The sequence below is a fragment of the Silene latifolia genome, chromosome 8 (genome assembly GCF_048544455.1).
Source record: "Silene latifolia isolate original U9 population chromosome 8, ASM4854445v1, whole genome shotgun sequence".
NCBI lineage: Eukaryota > Viridiplantae > Streptophyta > Magnoliopsida > Caryophyllales > Caryophyllaceae > Silene > Silene latifolia.
Window position 1 is genome coordinate 69,293,508 of NC_133533.1, and position 23,205 is coordinate 69,316,712.

The following is a 23,205-nucleotide window of genomic DNA, read 5'->3' on the forward strand; positions in this document are numbered from 1 at the left end:
TCTGCTTTACTCATTGATCCTTCTTCGAGCAAGCATTAGTTTTTCATAAAGATCTTTGCACATTATTATGTGTATGTTTGTTATTCCGGATCATTTTTGGTCTTTTCTTTTTCTTTTGGGCTTTTTAAGATTCCGACTTTCTTTTGAGAGTTTTCTTTTTGCCCTTGGTTTCTTGGTTCTTCTTTGGTAATTTGAAAGTCTGTCTTTCTTTTACCGTTTTCATCCGCGAGGATGTTATAGGTTGATTTCGATTAACCTAGTTTCCTTACCTTATCAAAAAAAAAAACATAATAAACAAATAAAAAATGAAAAAACCAACAGCAAGAACACCACCCCCAGGACAAACCAAACATTAAAATAAGAAGAAGACTAGAATGGCAGCTGACTACACCACCACACAACATCAGCCGCCGACGACACCACCATATAACACCACCTTTTTTGCCTTCGTTAATTTCTAACCACCGTCGTCACCTCCTTTCACCAGATCTCGCCATCGTTGGTAGTGGTCGTTGTAGATCTGGCTTTTTATGGGTTTTATTCAAGTCTAGAAGAAGAGGGGTTGTGTGTGGTGGTATTGGTCAGACCTGAAAGAAGCGGGAGAGAGGAGTGCGGTGGTGGGTGGGCGTTTTTTGGTGGTTGATTGTGGTGGTGGAAGGCGGCAGCCGCAAGTGCGTGGTGGTTGGGGAGTAGGTGCGTGGTTGGAGGTCGTGGTGTGTGGCGTTATTGTTGTCGTGGTGGTGGTGGGGCGTCTGTGGTGGCGTTGGTTTCGTCGTGGTGGTGGGTGTTAGGTGGTTGGTGGTGGTAGGTGGATGAGTTAGGAAGAGAAAAGGGAAATGTTTTTTGAGTTTTTTTGATTTATTTGGTTTTTAGAGAGATAAGAGAAATGATAATTGTGTGAGATGAAAGAGAAGTGAGTGGAAAATGAATGATATATAGTAAAATTAGTGTTTGATTAGTGATGGTAGAGAGGGAAAGTGGTTAATTAGCAATGATCCCCTACTTTTAGCCTTAATCCCCTCATTTTTTCATTCAATCTAAGTCTTCCATCTCCCTCATCCAAGGGGTTCTAAAGAGGACTTATGGACTCAAGGAAAATAGGTGGACTCATTAGATCTCATTTCTCTCTCTCTATATATATATAGAGAGAGGAGTTCTAATGAGTCCAACATGTGTCATTGAGTCCATAAGTCCCTCTAAGGGCCATTGGATGGACTCAATGGATGGTTAAGATGAATTTGATTAAGGGCTATTAAAAAGAAAAGGTAAAAAATGTGGATGGTTGGATTGAGATGGGTGGTTGAGATTGAAAATTACCAAAAAAAATTACCACTAATCAAATTTCTATACACTAATTAATTATTCTTTCTCTCTCTAGCCCCTAATTAATCAGTTTTGAGTTTCAGATTTCAGAAGTGTAAATGTAATGTTGTATGAGTTTTACAAATGTAAATGTGATGTTTTACGAGTGTAAATGTAACATTTTAAGAGTGTAAATTTGATTTTTTGTGACGGAAATTTTGAATTTATATAATTTTAACATTTTACAAGTGTAAATGTAATGTTTTACGAGTGTAAATGTAACATTTTAAGAGTGTAAATTTGATTTTTTGTGACGGAAATGTAATACTCCGTATTTATATGTCTTGGGGGTACTCTATCGAGTAGCCCTTACTCTGTCGAGTAAGGGCAAGTGGCGAAGATAAATAGTTTCTGACCTGTTGGGCACTCGATCGAGTAGCTGGGGCACTCGATCGAGTAGGGTACTCGATCGAGTACCTTGGGTACTCGATCGAGTGTCCGGTTTTACGGGGGAGTTTTCTCGGGTTTTGTTAATTACGCGATTAAGGTATTTAAACCAATTCGTCTTTGTTCTAAATCACTTTTTACAAAACCTAAAACCTGTTTAAGAGAGAAAGCAACTTGTTCTTCTTCCTAATCGCGTTCTTGACAATTCCCGGAGTTCAGACGGTCGGTTTGCATCGTAGTTTGTGTCGTTGGATTCCTTGCGTCAAGGGTAAGCTTTTAATATAATTTATATAACGTTTTGATAAGATTAGTGAAACCCTAATTTTAGTAATTGGGGGTTTTTGTGGATAAGTGATTGAATAGTAGTATTCGTATGTTTATGTTAGGAGGAGAGTTCATAGAAGAGGCGTTTTGAGACAGCTGTAGATACCGTCTGCTTGTGTGCTTTCCAGGTAGGATTTCCTACTCAGTATTAGTCCCATAATGGGATATTGGTGATGTGCTGTAATTAGTTAATTGATTTGTTGATTGTAATTGTGATTGTGATGGTGGTTGTGTTTGTGATGGTTCTCGAGATGCGTTCTCGGCTGAGTGGGGTCACTTGCGGGAGTGATCTCACGCCCTAGTTTCGCCTTCTGTGGAACCCGCCACAGAAGGGATGTGCACATTAATGATACAGGGTTATCGCTCGTACGATGAGCGGGGCTTAGGTGGGAACGGCTGCGGTCCCCCATCGGGCAGTGGCGGTGGGTCCAGTGGACGATCGGTGATTGAGACGGTTGGTTGGATGTGGTTGTGTGTGTGTGTGATTCAAATTTGTCTATTTGTCTTATTGTTGTTATTTATTTTGATTGTGTGATTAGTACCGACCCGGTGTTGTTTTGAAAACTGCGGTGATCCATTCGGGGATGGTGAGCGGATATTGAGCAGGTATAGAGATGATACGGGATAGTCGGGATGGCCACGACGTGACAATAGAGTCTTCATTTGTAGTTTAGCTTTATTTACATTTCGGTTTGAGTAGACAGTTTGGAATAATGTATTTTGCTATCAGTTTGGGGTTTCAAGGATTGTATTCATTCATTAAACGATTAATAATAAATGTTGTTTCTTTATCATTTGTTGTTTGATTATCATACCTCGGGCAACCGAGATGGTGATGTCTCCATACCCGAGTGGTCCTGGTAAGGCACTTGGAGTATGGGGGTGTTACAAATGGTATCGAGCGACGATCCCGAAACCCGTAACCAATGAACTTAATGAACATAGGGAGTCAATTAAAATGAACCCGGGTAAAAGTTGTAGGAGCTAGTGCAAAGGCTTGGGAGACGTCCTAAAGCCGCAAGGGGTCGCCCTACAACTTTGAACCGGTCACGTGGGAAAGTGTTTGTCGAGTCCTATATGTGTTTGGTTAACTGGTTTATGAATGTGATGGAATGTGTTAATTGTTGGATGTTGAAGTAGAAAGTTGAGCATGTGAAAGAAAATGGTGATATGAGGAAACTTGTTGATGAGATATATAGAACTGTGGTTGGAATGAGAAACATGATGGATGATTCATGATGTGACATAATAATAACATGCGAATAGAAATGTTGTGTTGTATACGTATATTTTGTCTGCATAGAGTTGTATGATAAGTTTATGTACTTGTCCACGATTGTTCATGGGTATATGTTGTAAGAAGTGTGTAGCTGTAATTGATGGATTAGTTGGAAGAGATTAAGTAAGTAATTGCATAACAATATGAAATTCATGGGTGGAGCATGTTTATGTGGGTAAATCGTGATTGACAAGTTAAATAACCTATGTGCATGATGGATGTTGTTGCTTGATTTTTGAAAATAGTAACGTATGATTACGAATACTGGTTTTATGAGCTTTGGACTGGTTTTGTTTGCTTGGTTGTTGTTTAAGTCGTTTGGGAAGTAAAAATCAATAGTTGTGTTTTTCGTTTATAAAGAGGTTGTCTTTAAACTGTTATAACTTGAGATGCATAAATGATTTTGATGTGATTCCAATTGGAGATGATAGCTTGTCCTTTTACGATTCTAACGATAGGTCACACGCCCAAATTGACCAAGTAATGAGTGAGTTATGACTGTTTTACGAAAACTGGACAGATCTTGAGAATTAGGTACTCGATCGAGTATCTTTGGTACTCGATCGAGTAAGGGGGCACTCGATCGAGTACCTCAGTTACTCGATCGAGTAGCCCTGGTGATTTGTTTTACGTGCTTCTGATCTTGACCTACTCGATCGAGTAAGTCCCTTACTCGATCGAGTGGCCTGTACTCGATCTAGTGACCCCTGTTTTGGGTCATATGCTTATCTTTTGAATTCGTTGCATATTATGTTTAATTCAAAGTTATTATTTGACTCTTTTATGCATTGTTTTACATGTATATTGGTCTTGACGCGTAAGTTACCCAATCTTGTGGTGTAGTGAGTGACACCTGTGGTGAGTATGAGTTCGGTGGGAGGACATGAGTTATACGTGGTTGTAATAGATAGGGGGAAAAAGAAAAGGAAGATTGTTATGGCTTAATTGAGACATAGAGCATGTTTTCTGAGATGAAATGAGATGAGTGATATGAGTGTGTGTTGAGTAACGTAAAAGTAAGTGAATGTGGGCAATGGATGATGTGAGTCTAAGGAACGTGAGAACGAAAGGATTGAGAGTAAGGATATGGATAGTGACAACTTGAGATGTGTAAAGAATTATGGAGGGAGGTAGTTAAGAGCCGTGTGGGTTAAGAATATACATAATGAAAGTTCGTTTTAAAGGGGTTGAGAAGAGTGGTATATAGTGAACTTTGTGGAGTCATGTCGCGGGGTGGAGATTTGGCTTTTTAAGAGATGAAACTATTGTGGGTTTGCCTTGGGCAATTAGCGGTATGAAAGGAATTTTGATTTCTAGAGATGTAAGAAGGGAGATGCAATTGTTGAACAGTAAACGTTGATTCTATGGATGGATTAGTGGCAAGGGTGATTGATGACATAATAAGAGAATATTTGTGGTAAGAAAGAGTGAGATGATATCGATATGAAATAATTAGATGTGAGTTTTGGAGCAGTGAGAACGTAACTGGATTTCAAAAGAGTTAGCTAGAAGGAATAAGGAGTTGAACTATTAATTGGTATTATTGAGTGTAAAGAGAAAAGAAGGATAAAAGTAAGCTGAGGAAAACATTCACCGGAGTCATGTGATAAAAAGGTAAGGAATCATTGAAATGTGTGATAATGTCATGAGGATGTTAGTTAATGGTTATAGAGGAGTTTTGGGACAACATGATTAGTAATGAGTTTCGAGGAATTAAGGAAAGTAAGAAGTTGGTAGAATATTTGCACGATACGAGATTTTTGGCGGAGAGTTAGATGATGATACAATTAAGGATAGTATTGGGAAGAATGTTGAGGTAATTTTGTTGATGGATTTGATGTTTGTTATTTGGGATGTCAACCAAAGATAGGAAAGAAATCGTGATGTTTAGAGATGAGTGTAAGAGGTTTGATGTTCGGACAGTGGTAGTGTTATCGTTTGTGGCTAGTGGTTAAGGGTGATGGTATATTAGAAAGGTAGCAATTCTAAAGAGGTTGATTTTGTAGAGACCAGATGGATATATATGGTGGTGAGAGGGTATAAGATGTGGTTATATGAGGCGGTTGTTAGTAGTTGAGTATTAATGGTGTGGCTACAATTGCAGAGGGTGATGGATATGCGAAGGGGAGACTATGTTATGAGGTGTATAAGAGTTAAGCTCGGGTGAGAGGTAACTTTTAACAGGTGGTAACTTACGTGATCAGGATTGGCTGGTTGGATGTGATTATGGGTCTATGTCATATATATATAAATGTTTGTGTGAGGTTGTGACCTCACAAGAAATGGTATGGTGTGATAATTATAAGTTGTTATCTGAATTTTCTGTAATACATGTTGGATACGAGAATGTAATGGAATGATGTTTAAAAAGGTAATAATTTGACTGTTTTGGGATGACTAGTTATGCCTGTCTATATTCATGGTATAAATCAATCTGTGATATGGTAAGGGGATGATATTCACGAGGTTATTATCTGTTTAATTCATAAAATATGTGGTGTTATGATTTAGTAAAGTGGATTTGAGTAAGTTTTTCTTGACTAAAAAGTTATCCTGAGTCAGTGTTTATGGGAGTTGTATGCAGTTGTGATGTCTATCGATGTGGCTGTGGTGCCTCGGGTGGTGATCCGGACACGATATTTAGTGTTGTGATGCGGGTATTTTCGCACTACGGTGTGGCTGTTGGTGGCGGTGTAGTGATGCCGTCACCGGTTGTGGTGGATTAGGCGGGATGATTATGATTCGAGTTTCGAAAGTACATACCAGTTATACATAGATTGTTGTTTTGGTTGATATTGTTCCCTGCGAGTTTCAGTTTCTGCATGTAGACAGTTGTCTTGTTTATTGATGTTTTCTTTACCTGGTTAAGTTGGGAATGAGGTAGAGTATGATAGGAAATAGAGTTGAATATGTTTTCGTTGTTGTCATGGTATAATGATGTTCTATTGATGGGATACGGTGGGGAGAGGTCGTTACAATAATTATGATCTTGTTCTAGTTAAAGTTTCAGTAGACACGGTAATGGCAAGTGAGTCGTAGGACATGTGTGGTAATGACCCGAAAGATGCAGGTGGTTCATAATCTTTTGTTGAGACAGTGAGTGTAGGGTATTGGGAATTAGTGTCATGTTAAGTTGTGTATGAGTTTTGCGGTAATGAAGGAAAGAACTTGAGGATAACGAGTGTAGATCGGGAGTTATGCTTCTGGAAGATAAGTGCTTTACATAGCGAGGTATGTTGGTTTGGCAGTAATAATGAAGAGTGGGTATGGCGACTTGCTACGAGTTTATGGTATAGGCTAGGTGCTATGCCGAATGAGTTGAGGAATGAGAAATGTTTATGTACGGGAGCCTTGGATATAAGAATAGTGAGTGTTTGGTTTATAAACGGTTATCTTTGACATATAGTGGTAAAGAGGGTAATGAAATATAGCTAAGGATTTAGTATTAGTGAGTTACGAGGACGTAACATTTTTCATGGTGGTGCATGCGGTAATATAATTGGAAGTAGAGTGTTAGCGCAGCGTAAAGGAGGGATTTGTTTTGTGGATAATACTTATAAAAGGCCATGGCCGTGCTTGTAGTAGGGTGATGCTTCGGAGTATGAGAATATTTTATATAGTGTTGACAGTTGGAGGATGATGTTATGAGTCTGAGTAAACTTCGAGGACGAAGTTCCTTTTAAGGGTGGTAGAATGTAACATTCCGTTTGATGTCTATGAGTGTCTTAGTATTGGGTTTGATAGTTGATGATATTATGGAGCTAGCAGCATTAGAGGATGGTAGTTGATTATGTATGGAGTTGGTGTCGTGAGAGATATATATGTGGTAGATACGATATAGTGAGTCATGTTGTGGAAGTAAACATAGTTGGTAGAATGGGGGTTAAGAGTTCATGTTCTATGTTCGGTCGAGTTCTTGAGTCCTTAGCTAAGTTGTTGTGTCTTGGTCGAGTCAGTATGGTTGTTTTTAGGTATGGGTTGAACTTCGGGGACGAAGTTCTTTTAAGGAGGGAAGACTGTAATACTCCGTATTTATATGTCTTGGGGGTACTCTATCGAGTAGCCCTTACTCTGTCGAGTAAGGGCAAGTGGCGAAGATAAATAGTTTCTGACCTGTTGGGCACTCGATCGAGTAGCTGGGGCACTCGATCGAGTAGGGGGGTACTCGATCGAGTACCTTGGGTACTCGATCGAGTGTCCGGTTTTACGGGGGAGTTTTCTCGGGTTTTGTTAATTACGCGATTAAGGTATTTAAACCAATTCGTCTTTGTTCTAAATCACTTTTTACAAAACCTAAAACCTGTTTAAGAGAGAAAGCAACTTGTTCTTCTTCCTAATCGCGTTCTTGACAATTCCCGGAGTTCAGACGGTCGGTTTGCATCGTAGTTTGTGTCGTTGGATTCCTTGCGTCAAGGGTAAGCTTTTAATATAATTTATATAACGTTTTGATAAGATTAGTGAAACCCTAATTTTAGTAATTGGGGGTTTTTGTGGATAAGTGATTGAATAGTAGTATTCGTATGTTTATGTTAGGAGGAGAGTTCATAGAAGAGGCGTTTTGAGGCAATTTGTAGATAAAAATGCCTTGTGTGCTTTCCGGGTAGGATTTCCTACTCAGTATTAGTCCCATAATGGGATATTGGTGATGTGCTGTAATTAGTTAATTGATTTGTTGATTGTAATTGTGATTGTGATGGTGGTTGTGTTTGTGATGGTTCTCGAGATGCGTTCTCGGCTGAGTGGGGTCACTTGCGGGAGTGATCTCACGCCCTAGTTTCGCCTTCTGTGGAACCCGCCACAGAAGGGATGTGCACATTAATGATACAGGGTTATCGCTCGTACGATGAGCGGGGCTTAGGTGGGAACGGCTGCGGTCCCCCACTGGCGGTAGTCCAAAGGGTGGACGATCGGTGATTGAGACGGTTGGTTGGATGTGGTTGTGTGTGTGTGATTCGGTTGTCTATTTGTCTTATTGTTGTTATTTATTTTGATTGTGTGATTAGTCGACCCGGTGTTGTTTTGAAAACCTGCGGTGATCCATTCGGGGATGGTGAGCAGATATTGAGCAGGTATAGAGATGATACGGGATAGCTGGGATGGCCACGACGTGACAATAGAGTCTTCCGCTGTAGTTTAGCTTTATTTACATTTCGGTTTGAGTAGACAGTTTGGAATAATGTATTTTGCTATCAGTTTGGGGTTTCAAGGATTGTATTCATTCATTAAACGATTAATAATAAATGTTGTTTCTTTATCGCTGTTGTTTGATTATCATACCTCGGGCAACCGAGATGGTGATGTCTCCATACCTGAGTGGTCCTGGTAAGGCACTCGGAGTATGGGGGTGTTACAGGAAATTTTGAATTTATATGATTTTAACATTTTACAAGTGTAAATGTGATGTTTTACGAGTGTAAATGTAACATTTTAAGAGTGTAAATTTGATTTTTTGTGACAGAAATTTTGAATTTATATAATTTTAACATTTTGCAAGTGTAAATGTGATGTTTTACGAGTGTAAATGTAACATTTTTAGAGTGTGAATTTGATTTTTGGTGACGGAAAATTTGAATTTATATAATTTTAACATTTTACAAGTGTAAATTTGATGTTTTACGAGTGTAAATGTAACATTTTAAGAGTGTAAATTTGATTTTTTGTGACGGAAATTTTGAATTTATATAATTTTAACATTTTACAAGTGTAAATTTGATGTTTTGCGAGTGTAAATGTAAATATTTTAAGAGTGTAAAATTGATTTTTTAGGCAATTTTCTATATAAAAATTTGAATTTAGATAATCTTAACATGTTACCGAGTGTAAATGTGAAGTTTTACGAGTGTAAATGTGATATTTTAGGTGTAAATTTGAAGGTCTACGAGTGTAAATTTGAAGGTTTAAGAGTGTAACTTTCGTCCTTTGAGTTTAACTTTGGTCCTTTACAAATGTAACTTTGATCCTTTACGAGTAAAACTTTAGTCCGGCTACCAACAAACACCACCACCGTCGTCCTCCACCACCAACTTTAGTCCACAAAAGATGAGTGCAAATTTATATAATTTTAACAAGTGTAAATGTAAGATTGTAAATGTGAGGAAATACAAGTGTAAATTTAAAGAAATATGAGTGTAAATGTGAGGAAATACAAGTGTAAATTTAAAGAAATACGAGTGTAAATGTGAGGAAATACAAGTGTAAATTTAAAGAAATACGAGTGTAAATGTGAGGAAATACAAGTGTAAATTTAAAGAAATATGAGTGTAAATGTGAGGAAATACAAGTAGAAATTTAAAGAAATATGAGTGTAAATGTGAGGAAATACAAGTGTAAATTTAAAGAATTACTAGTGTAAATGTGAGAAAATAAACTGTAAATTTAAAGAAATATTAGTGTAAATGTGAGAAAATAGAAGTGTAAATTTAAAGAAACATAGGTGTAAATGTGAGAAAATACAAGTACAAGTAAAAACTACTAATAACTACTAGATCTAATAAAAACCCAAAAAAGAGAGTGAAAAAAAAAACCCAAAAAAAACATCATCAACAACACAGGTAAAAACTACTAAATCTAATAAAAAGAGAGTGAAAAAAAATATCTTATATAGCACTAAATAATAATAATAATAATAACTGAGAGAGAAAAGAAAAAAAAACCATAAATACAGCAACAACGACACAAACGACACAACATCTACGCCAAACGCCAAACGACAAAAAAAAAAATTGAAATTAACACCACCATCGACGATGACCACCGCCGGCTCCTCTGACGCCACCACCACAAAGCACGACCGTCATTGACAGCCCATAACCACCGTCATTGACAGATCTGAGTTTTTTTTTTTTTTTTAAATCGAGTAGAAGGTGCGGGGGAGTTTTTTTGTGGTGGTCAATCTGATTGTGGGAGGGCAGCAGGGTCAGTTTTTGGTGGTGGCTGTGGGTGACGGAAAAGGAGGAAGGGGGTGATGTAGATCTGTTTTGGTAGTGGTTGTCGGGTAGTCGGGTTTTGGTGAATAGGTTGTCGGGTTGTGGTTGTCGGGTAGTCGGGTTTGGGTGATGTGGTGGTGGTGTTGAGTGGTGTCGAGGGGATACGGGGGTGGTGGAGTTGTGGGCTGGGCAGTTGGTGGTGGTGGTCGTGGAGGAAGGTGGCGTAGGGCTGCGTGGTGGCGGCTGTGGGCTGTGTGGTGGTGGATCTGAAAGGAGGTGTGTTGTTGGTAGTGGTGGTTGTTGGAGGAGACGAGAAGGGAGGCTGGTGGTGTTGTGGTCGCCGGCAGGAGAGGTGAGCCGTGGTGATGGTGGCGGGTGTGTGAGTGGTGGGTGGTGCGTCGTGATGGCGGCGGGTGTGTGAGTGGTGGGTGGTGTGACGGTGGATTATGGTGATGACTGATGAGGATAAGGAGAGAATGAGGGGGAAATTTTTTTTGGATTGTTTTTGAATTTTTTGGGTTTTTAGAAAGATGAGTGAAATGTAATTGTGTGAGATGAGAGAGAAGTGAGTGGAAAATAAATGATATATAGTAAAATTAGTGGTTGATTAGTGAAGGTAGTGAGGGAAAGTAATTAATTAGCTTCAATCCCCTCCATTTAGCATTAATCCCTCCCTTTTCCCCTTCAATCTCAACCCTCCATCCTATCTTTTCAATTGCCCTTAAGAGGACTTATGGACTCAATGAATTTGGGTGAACTCATTAGATCTCATTATATATATATACTAGTATTGCTGCCCGGCTTCGCCCGGGCTACCTCTACTTACCATTAATTTTTTTTTTCATTAAATAAAATTACTTAAAGTTGCATAACCCATAAATTTATCAATAATACATTTTTCAATGACATATCCTAAAATTACGATGAAATAAATTTTGAGATAAATCCACTACTCCCGCTATTAATATTTTACTCTTATTAATGAAACAATAGTAATAACATTTCACTACTTTCCCGTAATCATTGTTACTTTCACTACTCCCGCCGTAATTATTGTTACTGTCACTACTGCCGCATTAATATTGATAATTTCACTACTTCCGCCGTAATTATTGTTACTTTCACTATTGCCTTATTAATATTGATTATTTCACTACTTCCGTTGTTGTTTCTACCACTTTCACTAATCTAGCTGATAATATTGTTACTTTTACTATTCAAATGAGTGATTACTATCATATAAGTATATCCAATGTTACTACAATTCTTTTCTGGCGAAATTACTTTTACTACTTAGGCACGCAATTTTAAGAGGATTATTGCAATTTTAAGAGGATTATATATTTATATAAATATATTACATATATGCGTTAAATCAAATCGAAAGAATTGTGCAATATTATATATTATGGAATCTAACTTGAATTATTTATAACCTACTTATATTATATTTTTGTATGTTAAATAATTAACATCTCTATACATCCAATAAACTATAAAGTTTAATAAAATTGCATAGATTTTAAATTTAATATATAATTTTATGATGATAATAATTAATACCATAAGTGTGCATGTTTATACTAATTAATTATTTTATTTTAAGGAACTTGACCATCTTCTAGTCTTCTATAAATATTTAGGAAAATTACCAAGCATCTTCTTTCTTTTAGTCTCCTTGAAATTGACCATCTTAATTAATTATTTTATTTTAAGGAAATTGACTATCTTAATTAATTTTTTTATTTGAAGGAAATTGACCATGTTTTAGTCTCTTACAAATGTTTAGGAAAGTTACCAAGCTTCTATCTAATTTAATTTTAACCCAAACTATATAATATTTGCATTGAAATCCCTTAATCGGGTCCATCACATGGTCTTTAGTGATTTAAAACTATATAGTATAATTAATTTGTATAACTTTCTTTAATTACAAGTTCTCCTCATTTTGGATTTAATATATAGTATTGATTGATTATATATATATATATATATATATATATATATATATATATATATATATATATATATATATATATATATATATATATATATATATACTGAAGGATCCGGTGAGTTCGGGGTTTTAAACGAGTTCGTCCGACAATTATAGACCGTAGGATCTAATGTAATTGAGAGTCCAGATTGTGCCATGTACCCCATTAACATTACACGCATCTGTTTGCTTTATGGGGTTTTGCATTTCCATTTCACAATCTCAATTCCTAATAACAATCTCTCTCTTCAATTGTGCTCTCTTTTCGCTGTTCTCTTGCCCTTTTTAATCATTTTTTTCCATAGCAATGACATGTGAAAATCAAACAACTCAAATTATTTCTGAAATTTGTTGGACAAACACACTACTAGACGAGAATCGTTTCAAGCAATTAATTCAGGTACGAAAAAATATGTGGTCGATTAAGTTTTCTAGTATAAATGATTTTAAATCAAATAAAGTTGATTACAATTATTTGCATCGATGCTAAAAATTAATTTTGCACCGTGTTAATTATTTTAAGATTCCAGTTGATGTCATTCTTAAGTTGAAGATCATTCAATTATTGTAATCGACTTTAAATCAAATAAAGCTGAAGATTCCACTTGATGACATCAACTTTGAAACATAGAAAAATATCAAGGATTGCAAAAATTGAAGGGTCATATGGCCGTATGAGTTAGGCCATACGGAGTATATGCTAATATCCTTACATGTAAAAATTAAAATCATTTCGTAATTTCTTTAGCCCGGTTTTTATTTTGAAGGGTCATATGGCCGTATGAGTTAGGTCATTTGAAGCCTTTTCTAAGTTAAAATTATTAAGATTGTTTCAATGTTTCAATGTAGGTGGCTTCCTAGTTGGGTAATTACTTTTATTCTTTGTCATTCATATACCAATAACATACTAACCGATACCATAAAATAATAACACAAGCAAGAGAAATATACTATTATTACAAAACTTATCTTTAGGATAGATTGTTGGGATTGACGAATAGACAAGAGAATATGAAAGAGGCCATGATAGATCTACAAAAAAAATGATTTGTCCATTTTAATTTTATTGTTCAATCTCTCATTTTAAATTATCTCAAATTAGACAAAATGACGAACAATGTTGAGAGGCAAGTGTCAACATGACTCAATAAAGAAAAGAACACAAACAAAACAATTGGTATTTGACAACTTTAAAGGCGAATGAATGTGCGGCCGTTGATGGTGGGAGATCGTGATAGGGGAGGAGCCACAATGGTTAGGTACTGATGGGGTGGGGAGTCACATAAGGTTATAAATAGGGTTAGAGGTTACGCGTGGGTGGGACCTGGATGGTGGTTATGCTTAAGGTACAGTGGCAGACGTAGGGAATAATGGAGGCAATGAGGACGTAGGATATGGGTTGCAGGGGTTGAGAGGAAGGTCATGTATACCATTGAGAGGAGGAAAAACAAGAGGAGTAGTAATATGATAAAAAAAAATGTATAATAATGAGTAAAATTAAATGTATCTTGATAAATGTACAAGGTTATGAAATCTACAATAATCTTCTATTCATTTTTAAGATTTCATCTCTCAAGTTAAAAAGTCGAAAAAAAGGAAGAGTATTTCAAATAAAATTAAGCCGGGCTAAGGAAATTATCAAAGGTGTATAAGTACACAGTAAAATTTTCTAAAATTTAATAATTTGCTAAATCCAAAAAATACGTAAATTTTTAATTTTAATAGTACTTTCCGTTACCACCCGTGCAGTGCACGGGTACAAATACTAGTATAATCAATTAATCATTAATGAAATAAATGAAACAAAGTTGCTGGTCTTAGAACATATATGGCTACCGGGTAAGTTTGAGACCGAATATAGTCCCAAAAATTCTAATTGGTCTCGAATTTGAGACTACCTTCACATTTTTGAGACCGTTTTAGTAGCCGTCACAAATTTGAGACCGATTTTACACTTTTGAGACTGGTTTTGTCCCAAATTATATTTTGCGACCGCTTGTTCAAGCGGTCTCAAAAACGCTTGTCTCCGTCTACAACCATTACAAGACTCGTTTATGCATCGAACAACTATCATGAAATTCATAAATGACACTCATTATAAATTCACGAAAATCATCACATGTCACATAATATTATCACATGTCTTGGCCGCCTATTTAGTCATTTTATGTCGGTATTGATTATTTAAACGCATTTTGAATGTTAATACACCAAGTAATAATGGCACACCAAGCATTATTATCAAACGTAAACAATTCACGAAAATCGATTATGCAAGTCCTACTAGGATCATTCAACTACTAAGAGGCCATTATGGTCACTAAGCAATGGTATACACTTGATATTTGGTCGAAATTATGCAAAACGGGGTAAAACCGTCCACTCGGTCGAGTACGAGGGCAATCGGTCGAGTGTCCTCCGAGCAGAAACTTTTTTGTTCTAATTCACCTCCAAGCTTATCTAGCATACTTCATTCATGCAATTAAATGTCAATGGTGATTACCACACCATCTAAGCACCTAAACTAAGAAATTCTAGGCCTTATGGCCATTGTTACAACATAGAAAGATAAATTGTTTGAGTGTCAAACCGACACAAATGTTCCATAAATTCGACTCATGAATAATAATCTAGTGGGATGACTTCCTCTTCTTGCCGAGGCCTTTCACCAATCGCATCCAATCCGATTGGTCTTTCACCACTGTTCCTCGTCTTCCTGTTTTCTCCTCTCTCTTCTCTTCTTCTTCTTCTTCTTCTTCTTCTTCTTCTTCTTCTTCTTCTTCTTCTTCTTCTTCTTCTTCTTCCTCACGCACCTCCTCCTCATGACCACCATCATGCTCCATGGCTCCGCCGTCGGCCCGAATGTACTTTCCCCGCTTCCTCCTCCATAAGGGGTATTTCCAAAGAAGCCCTCGGTGGCATAATGAGGTCCCGCCCAAGGACCAAGCATGTGCCCCTCATTAAAAGGAATCCTAGTGCTCCAATACAATGGTTGGATGCCACAGGCCTTGAAGACACTCGATGTGTTCCCATCCCCGGACCAATATCTAGGACGATGTGCAGGTCGCACACCTTGATTATAAGCCATCTCATGCATGTCCCTTAGCACTAGGTGAAAGATCATCGATCCATATTAGACTCTCTAATATAAATTAAATTATCTCATAATTTGTCATTTAGGTGATCTATGTAACATGCATGCTAATATGAAAGCATAAAAATGAAAGTATAAGGAAAAACAATTTCCTTACATTGATTTTGTGGTAAAAAGGACACAAACTAGTTCACCTTACTAGCTTGTTCTTGAGCTTATACCAAATGGATGATCCTCCTTACAAATCTTCAAAAAGAAGATCTCCTTCTTGTTGCACCCAAGAACTTACCCTAAAATAATAACAAGTATTTAACTAGAACTAGTTATTATTATACCCTTGATATTATTTGTAATATTACTAACAAGTCTTAGTAATAAAATTTATTTACTAACAAACTTATTAAAGATGAATAATTATTTTTAGAGAGATGATGATTTTATGTTCACATGCAAAACATACAAAATGATGTAGTATAGAAATGAACAATGGATGGAGTATAAAGGAAGGGAAAGTGGCGGGTTGAAGTGGAGTGTTGGAGTGGACAAATTTTGTCTTATATTTTTCATCTTACATCACATGCAAAATCTTATATAAGATAAATTATGGTAGTCTACAAAGTAAGGTGAAATGATTATGTGAGTAATCATCCACTACTCTATTTTACACGGGTCCATGTTGGTTCTTATATTTGTCGCACAAATACGTGTAATTTTATTTTAAACATCGTTTCATGTTTAAATACTTCCATAATTAATTCGTCCAAATCACTCCGTAAATATACGTGTACCACTACACATATTAGTTACGTACTAATATTAATCACATTAATCAATTAGTACAATTTTAGCAAATTAACAATTAATTAACTAAAACTCGTCTCCCAAAATTTATTATTCAATTATCACATAATTAAATAATAACTGCCGTTCCTCGAGTTCGCAACTCGAATTCTCTCTTAAAATAATTGACTAACCTTTTAGTCTAAAAATCAAGGGACTAAATAAATTGTATCTCATACAATTAATTAGTTGTCTATTGGGGTTCGTTCCTATAGGTGTGACCGAAAGGGGTCAGTTGATCACCGCCGTCTCACGACAATAACGTCAAACTCTAGTCAGCCAACCGTTATCGATTTACGTTAATCAACTGACGAGGATCAAATAATTAAATATCTAATGATATTCCATTAATGAGATTTATTATGTTAACGCAATATTGTGGAGGACACTAACTCCAACACTAGGTCGGTGTTCACCTGATGGATAAGGTCCGACATATGATAGTTGTTGTCATAGGTCGCCAAGGGTTGAGAATATTCTCCGGTATGTGATGGTATATGCATAGAATGCCTAGGAGGTTCACGAGGTGGTGAAGGTATGGGCATGTAGGAGGATGACGGAGCACATCGAATGTCTAGGGGGTTCATGGGGTAGTGTCGGTGTACGAGCTCGTTCTACCTCCCTATCGCCAAGGTTATAGGTAAGTTCAACCGAAATGAGATATATTTGGGCTGGAGGGCAAGGCGGTCTCATCTCGGGTAGGTGAGTGGTCAGTGGTCTCGGGCAATCTCCCTGGCGCGGGAAGTTTCATATACGAATCCGTATTCACCTTCCACGAGTAACCATGCTTGTCTTTTTTATCCGCAAGCCAAAACATGCTCTTCATATAAGGGATGTCAAAGTACGGCACCCCAACGCTCATGGGTCTATCAATTTCCCCCGGTTTATAACCCAATAGGTTCTTTGCCAACTTAGTCACTAGTGCACCGCAATCAAATGAGCACTTGTCGGATTTGGCCATCCTCTCAAAGGCTAGACTCATCATGGTCACGAGGTTAAAGTAGAAGCGTTTTTCATAGCATGGGTTGAGGTAGGAGTTCAAAAGTAGCACTTCCGTGGAATTAAGCTTTTTACGGTCTCTCCTTTCATAAAGGATGTTGGTCATGAGGCAAAGAAAAATTTTCAAGACGGGGTGCTCCACATCGTATATTCATGGCACTCACTTCGTTATATTGGTTACTCATATAAAGATCAACGTACTTAGTGGCCTTCATGTCCTTTCCCAACTTGTCATGGGTAAAGTCGGTCCTTTTCCCTACACCTAAATGTTCCGCAAATACATCACTAGATAAGTGGAACGAGGTGTTTTTGAGTCGGAAACTCACGCAATGGTCTCTATTATCGTAGACAGAAGAGCTCAAGAATTTAAGGGAGAGATTGCGGTAGCTTATCTACGTCAAGTTGTATAGCCCCCCCCCCCCTCCCCCATACCAAGTACCCTGAAAATGTCATGTACTTCCTCCTCTATCCCAAAGGCTTCTAAGGAATCCTCCGACACACATCTAGTAGTGCTCATCTTTGGGCATAGGCTAAGAAGGAATTTTTGTGAGGGTAACTCTCAAATTCTACTAGTAATACCGGGTGGTGCCTCCGGTTGGGGTTGGGGTTGACGGTTGTTCCTTCCATGGGCGTTTCTTGCGTTTCTGGACATGCTACAAAAATGGAATCACGCAACAAGATATAGAATAAGAAAGGTAAGAATCAAAACGACTTGGAAATGAATAGAAATTTTCCCGAGTGACTTAAATTGATAACCAACACTTTGAAGAGAGATTGACATGTCATTTTTACTTTCACTCAAATTAAGTTTAGTTAAACGAAATGAAGTTTTGATGAAATTATGTCACAATCCAACACAATTAAAATGATGAGAACTTTTATCGACCTTGACACCATTACTTCAAGAATGAATATAATAATCAAATTTATTTAGCATACTCCTATAGTTTCGCAAAATTTGAAATTCTCAAGATACTAATTCAAATCATTGCAACACATTATTAGCAAGAATGGAACAGCCAATAGACAATTTTCAAGTGTGAATTTTTGCATGAAAATCAATATCTGGGTACACTTACTACCCATTTACGAAATTTTAAAAGTCTTAAGACGGAAATTTTCTCATCGTAAGGCTACACAAGGCGTCATAGTGAAGAAATTAACACTTGCATGAAGTAATTAATCTATGTTGAGCATAAAATCCAAAATTTTAACATTTGTATTACTATTTTCAAAAATATATACCCCTTTTTAGATGGAAAATTTTTATTTTAAACGATCTCATAACAACACTCACAAGATTTTAGCTTAATGACATAGTTAAACCATGTTTAAGATACAAATCAAATCTTGGTTAAGTATACTACATGTTTCGAGGTAAAATTTGAAGATGAAATTCTTTTATTAAGACAATGCACCATATTATTAACAAAGGTAGTAGTCTTATAAGACAAATAAGCTAAGATTTACACCATGAAAAATCAAAATTTGGGCATGACTTCCCCATATTTTGAAAATTTAAGACGAAATTTTCACATATAAAACAAGACCCAACATTAACAACAAAGGTTAGGCCTTTGTTGCTCAACTAAACCCAACAACAAACACAAAATCAAATTATGACTCAAGAACATGCATTTCGAGTTTATCACATATGGGTAAAATTCCAACATAAGATATTTAACAATAATAATGATATAGAAGGCTAATTACTACCATGAATTAAACAAAATCATGCAAATAATTGACAGAACTTGAGCAAATTAATGTAGTTTTAGAAAAATCGAATTGGGCAAAATAAGAGAAAGGATAAGTTTCTCACATTGCTAAATAAGAAGGATTAGTGAAGAGTAATGGAGTAAGAATCTTGAATCTAACAGAAAAATGATAAAATTGGAGCTTGGAGATTATTTTTAGAGTGTTTGATGCTGGAGATATGAGGATTGAAGAAGATAAGAAGGAGATAAGAAATGAGTAAAAGCAATTCAACCCGTGTAACTTTCAGCTCCTATAAGCACTCAGTCGAGTGCCGATTTCATTCGATCGTGTGATCTTTTACTCGGTCGAGTGGATTGTCCACTCGGTAACACTAACGACTTCCTTACAAGAAACTATCACACTAGCTAGCAACTATTACTAATCATGCTCTTCACGATAACACTAACGACTTCCATACTCCTATACGGTATGAACATGCCAAACTACGGGACTAGTGTCCCTCACACAACATGCAATAACTACTCTCAAACATGTTAAATATATCCATCCTTTCATTCATTTTCACATGCCAAGATGTACCACACAAATGACCACATTATGCAAGAATTTCACCAGCTCACAGCAACACACAAACAACCACATTATGTTTCATATAGCGTTCACCCATATTTATGACCACCCACGTAGTGACCAACCGAGATAATAGGATCTAGTTTTGAGATGAGGGTGCCTACTTACCCAAGACCGACCTCTAATTGTACTCATGTCGGGTTCATTTTATTAGACACACCTAGGTTCATTTTGGTTCATTGGTTTAGGTTCCAAAATCATCGCTATGATACCACTTTGTAACACCCCCTTCTTACCCGGCCAAGGCAATGGGAGGATGTTAACATCTCGGTTTCCCGAGGCGATGAATCGGAGTTGTAATTAAGAAACATTTAATATAAATAAAGTATTTAATGAATTAGAGAACCATGAATGAATGACAAAGAATACAATTTATACTACTACGACTCTCTAAAGAAGACTATGTCAACTATCTCATGGCGACTCGACTACAAGTCTGAAACTCGTCCCCTCTCCCGCGTGACACCAAATCGATCTGTACTCAACCTGCTCCCCATATGATCGGAAATATCATATGGATCGACACAGACCACCCCAAAAATAGGTGATAATTTACACACAACCCAAACACGTCAGTTTCAATAAATAAACATAGAACACGATACAATATGCCAAGCAAATGCATAACCCATGACTATACAACACCACACCTGTACCGGGACACGCCCAGCCGTACGCACAACCACGCCAGTGTAAAACTACGGTTTTATGGTCTTAGCTTACTCGGTCGAGTAGTCTATACTCGGTCGAGTAAGTTGTCGAGTGCTTTTAAACAGTCTACTGTTTTGTGTGAACTCGGCCGAGTTGTGAGATACTTGGCCGAGTAGGTCGTAATCGGCCGAGTACCCCATGTACTCGACCGACTACCCGATCTGACGGGATTAATTTCCGCGATTTGATTAAGGTGATTAGAGATTATAAATTTCGCATTACCAGTTACTAAATCGTTTTACAAAAACCTAAACTACGTTTACCACTTCTCTAATCACTCTATTCACTCCCAAGTGTAGTTTGATCGATCGCGAGTCTACATCTCGTCTTTCCATACCGGGTTTGTTGGTAAGTCTCTAGTGCTTTGTTAATCATTTTGTGGTTGTCTTTTGGAGTTGCCCTAATTTGGGTTAGGATAGAGGTGAAGGTTGATTATTATGGTTTATGATATAGTATTGTTGTTTATTCTTGCTAGGTGACGAATTCGTAGAAGAACAATTCTAGCATCGTTGTTGTTGATTTCAGAATTGCGAATAAGGAAGGGTTTCCATACTCAGTTGATTGCGTAATTGATTTGAGATTGATTGTTATTGATTGTATAACATGTTTCATTGGATTGAGATTGGTTGAGATGATATTGTGATTGGTATTGTTGTTATGGGACCATTTTCGAGAGATGGTTCCAACCCCATGTTCGCCTCTTGTGGCTCCCGTCACAAGGGGAATATGCACATTAATGATCTGGGTTCGCTCGTTGTGATGAGCGGGGCTTAGGTGGGCATGGCTGCGGTCCCCCACTAGCGGTGAGGGTTACCTGTTGTGATGGGTAACCTAGCAGGGCTACACACTTTGGTGTGTAGTCGGTTACTGGTTACTTATGGAGTTTAGAGGATGTTACTACAGTTGGATTGGATTGTATATTGGCTTGTGTTGTGATTTCTTATCTTGGTTATGCATTTGACTGACCCTGTTATTGTTTTCAAAACTGTGGTGATTCATTCGGGAATGGTGAGTGTAGATACCTCATTTCTACACCTCCCGCAAACCACCCGTTGATGATTGGGCCGCATGTTTGGTACACGGAACGATTTGTGACAGTTCGTAAGTTTATCATCAAGTTATCGCTCAAACACTTGTGTCTACCTCATAGTCGTCATCTACGCGCCGATACGGTCGTTTTGGCAGTAATTAGAGTACATTTGGAGTCCGAGTCAAAAACCATCTTCATTTTCTAATAACCGTTTAAAATGCCGAGTCAGAATATTCTTGAATGTTCCGGATATTTCTATTCCATATTTTCCAATCTTTTGATCTTTGGTAAAATATATCCCGAGATTATCATATAAAATATTAAGGAAATAAGATTAATCCGCTATTCCATAATAGAAACACGGAAATCTTTCTTCCGCAGGAGGAAACCACCGAGGAAAAGACGCAGCAGGTGCTGCGCCTCTTCCAAGAGACGCAGTGCTTGCCGCGCCTCTTCCTCAGTCCTTTTCTGCGTATTTTTCGTATCTTTTCGAGATTCACTTCCAAAGTTTCTCCGAAAAACCCTAATTTCCGTCGTGTGATTAGTATAAATAGAGACCTTCGGTCTCACATATTTCTCACGCGAGTGTCCGCCCTTCTCTTCTCCCTTTGCATTCAAAACCACGTTCTTACTTTTTGGCGTCTACGTGCTTGAACATTCGACCACGTAAGCTCGGATCCTTCTGAGTACCAGCCTCGTTTTGCATGACCGACCAATTTGACCAACTCCACAATCAATCAACTTTAATCAATCTTATTCGTTTTCCTCCTAGAGGGCAATTTCGTCGTACATTCGAGTCGAGCATCACTAAACATTAACTTAGTTCATCTCGTTTCATCAAACATGTAAGTCTGAGGGTGTAAATCCTTCTTTTAATTATTGTTATTTATTTTTGTAATCATTAATGTAAGATTTATGCCGAAAATACGCTTAAAACCGATTTATAAAACCTTTATTTCAAACCCTTTTTACGGATTATCAGGAGACAAACGTCGAGAAAGGACGCAGCAACTGATGCGCCCCTTCGAAGGGACGCAGCATCTGCTACGCCTCTTCCTGAGGCTACCGCAGTTCCTGCTTCCTTTCTTCTTCCTTCGTCTTCTGTTTGTCCATTTGTTTTGTTTCGTCTTCAATTGTTCATCTTTCTTTTAACATGATAATTTGAGTATGATAATTTTAACATGTTAATAATTAATATTTAATTCATCTTTTAATTCCCGACTTAAATCCCTTATAATCCATATTTGCGGGTTTTCGTCATAAAATCAATTTGGGTTTCTAGAGGTTCGATTCATCCATATTGAGTCTCTGGAATTCATCTTTGATATATTTTCATCTGTTATTTATCGTCACCATCATTAGTTCGTCATTAGTAACCTGTTTAACTTAATTAATTTGTTTAGTTTGTTTAATTCTCATAATTAATCTCTATTAATCTTGTATATAATTCGTCCTAATTAGTTTTTATCCATGTTTTATCGTTTTTATGACCTCAATCACATGTAAATAATCTGTTAATCACTTCCATCCGAGTCAAATATTGTTAATCAAGCATTAAAATCACCAACGAGCATTAACGATTTGCAATTCCGGCTTCACAGCTAGAACTGAGCTCAGGAACAGACGCAGCGTCTGCTGCGCCTCTTCCAAAGGATGCAGCTCTGCTGCGCCTGTTCCTGGTTGAGTTCTATCTCTGAACTCCCGTTTTTGCTTTGACCTAGTTTATTAATTACGTATTTAATTTACTATTATCCGTATTATCACCTAATTTCTATTCGTTAATTTATTTATTCTTTCTTTTCTAAAACCATCCGTTTTAAATGTAATTTCGACGTAAATCAATTAACCCATTGTAATTATTGTAATTTTATTTATTGTATTTTATTTCTTTATTATTTATTGTTTGTA

At 37.1% G+C, this 23,205-nt stretch overlaps 1 long non-coding RNA gene across 1 annotated transcript; it reads left to right on the top strand.

Annotated features, from left to right (window-relative positions):
- Window positions 1-12,487: 12,487 nt before the first annotated feature.
- Window positions 12,488-21,232, top strand: LOC141596929 (uncharacterized). The gene is made up of 3 exons (XR_012522643.1): window positions 12,488-12,674; window positions 20,567-20,615; window positions 20,743-21,232. It is a non-coding gene; the product is annotated as an uncharacterized LOC141596929 (long non-coding RNA).
- Window positions 21,233-23,205: the final 1,973 nt, after the last annotated feature.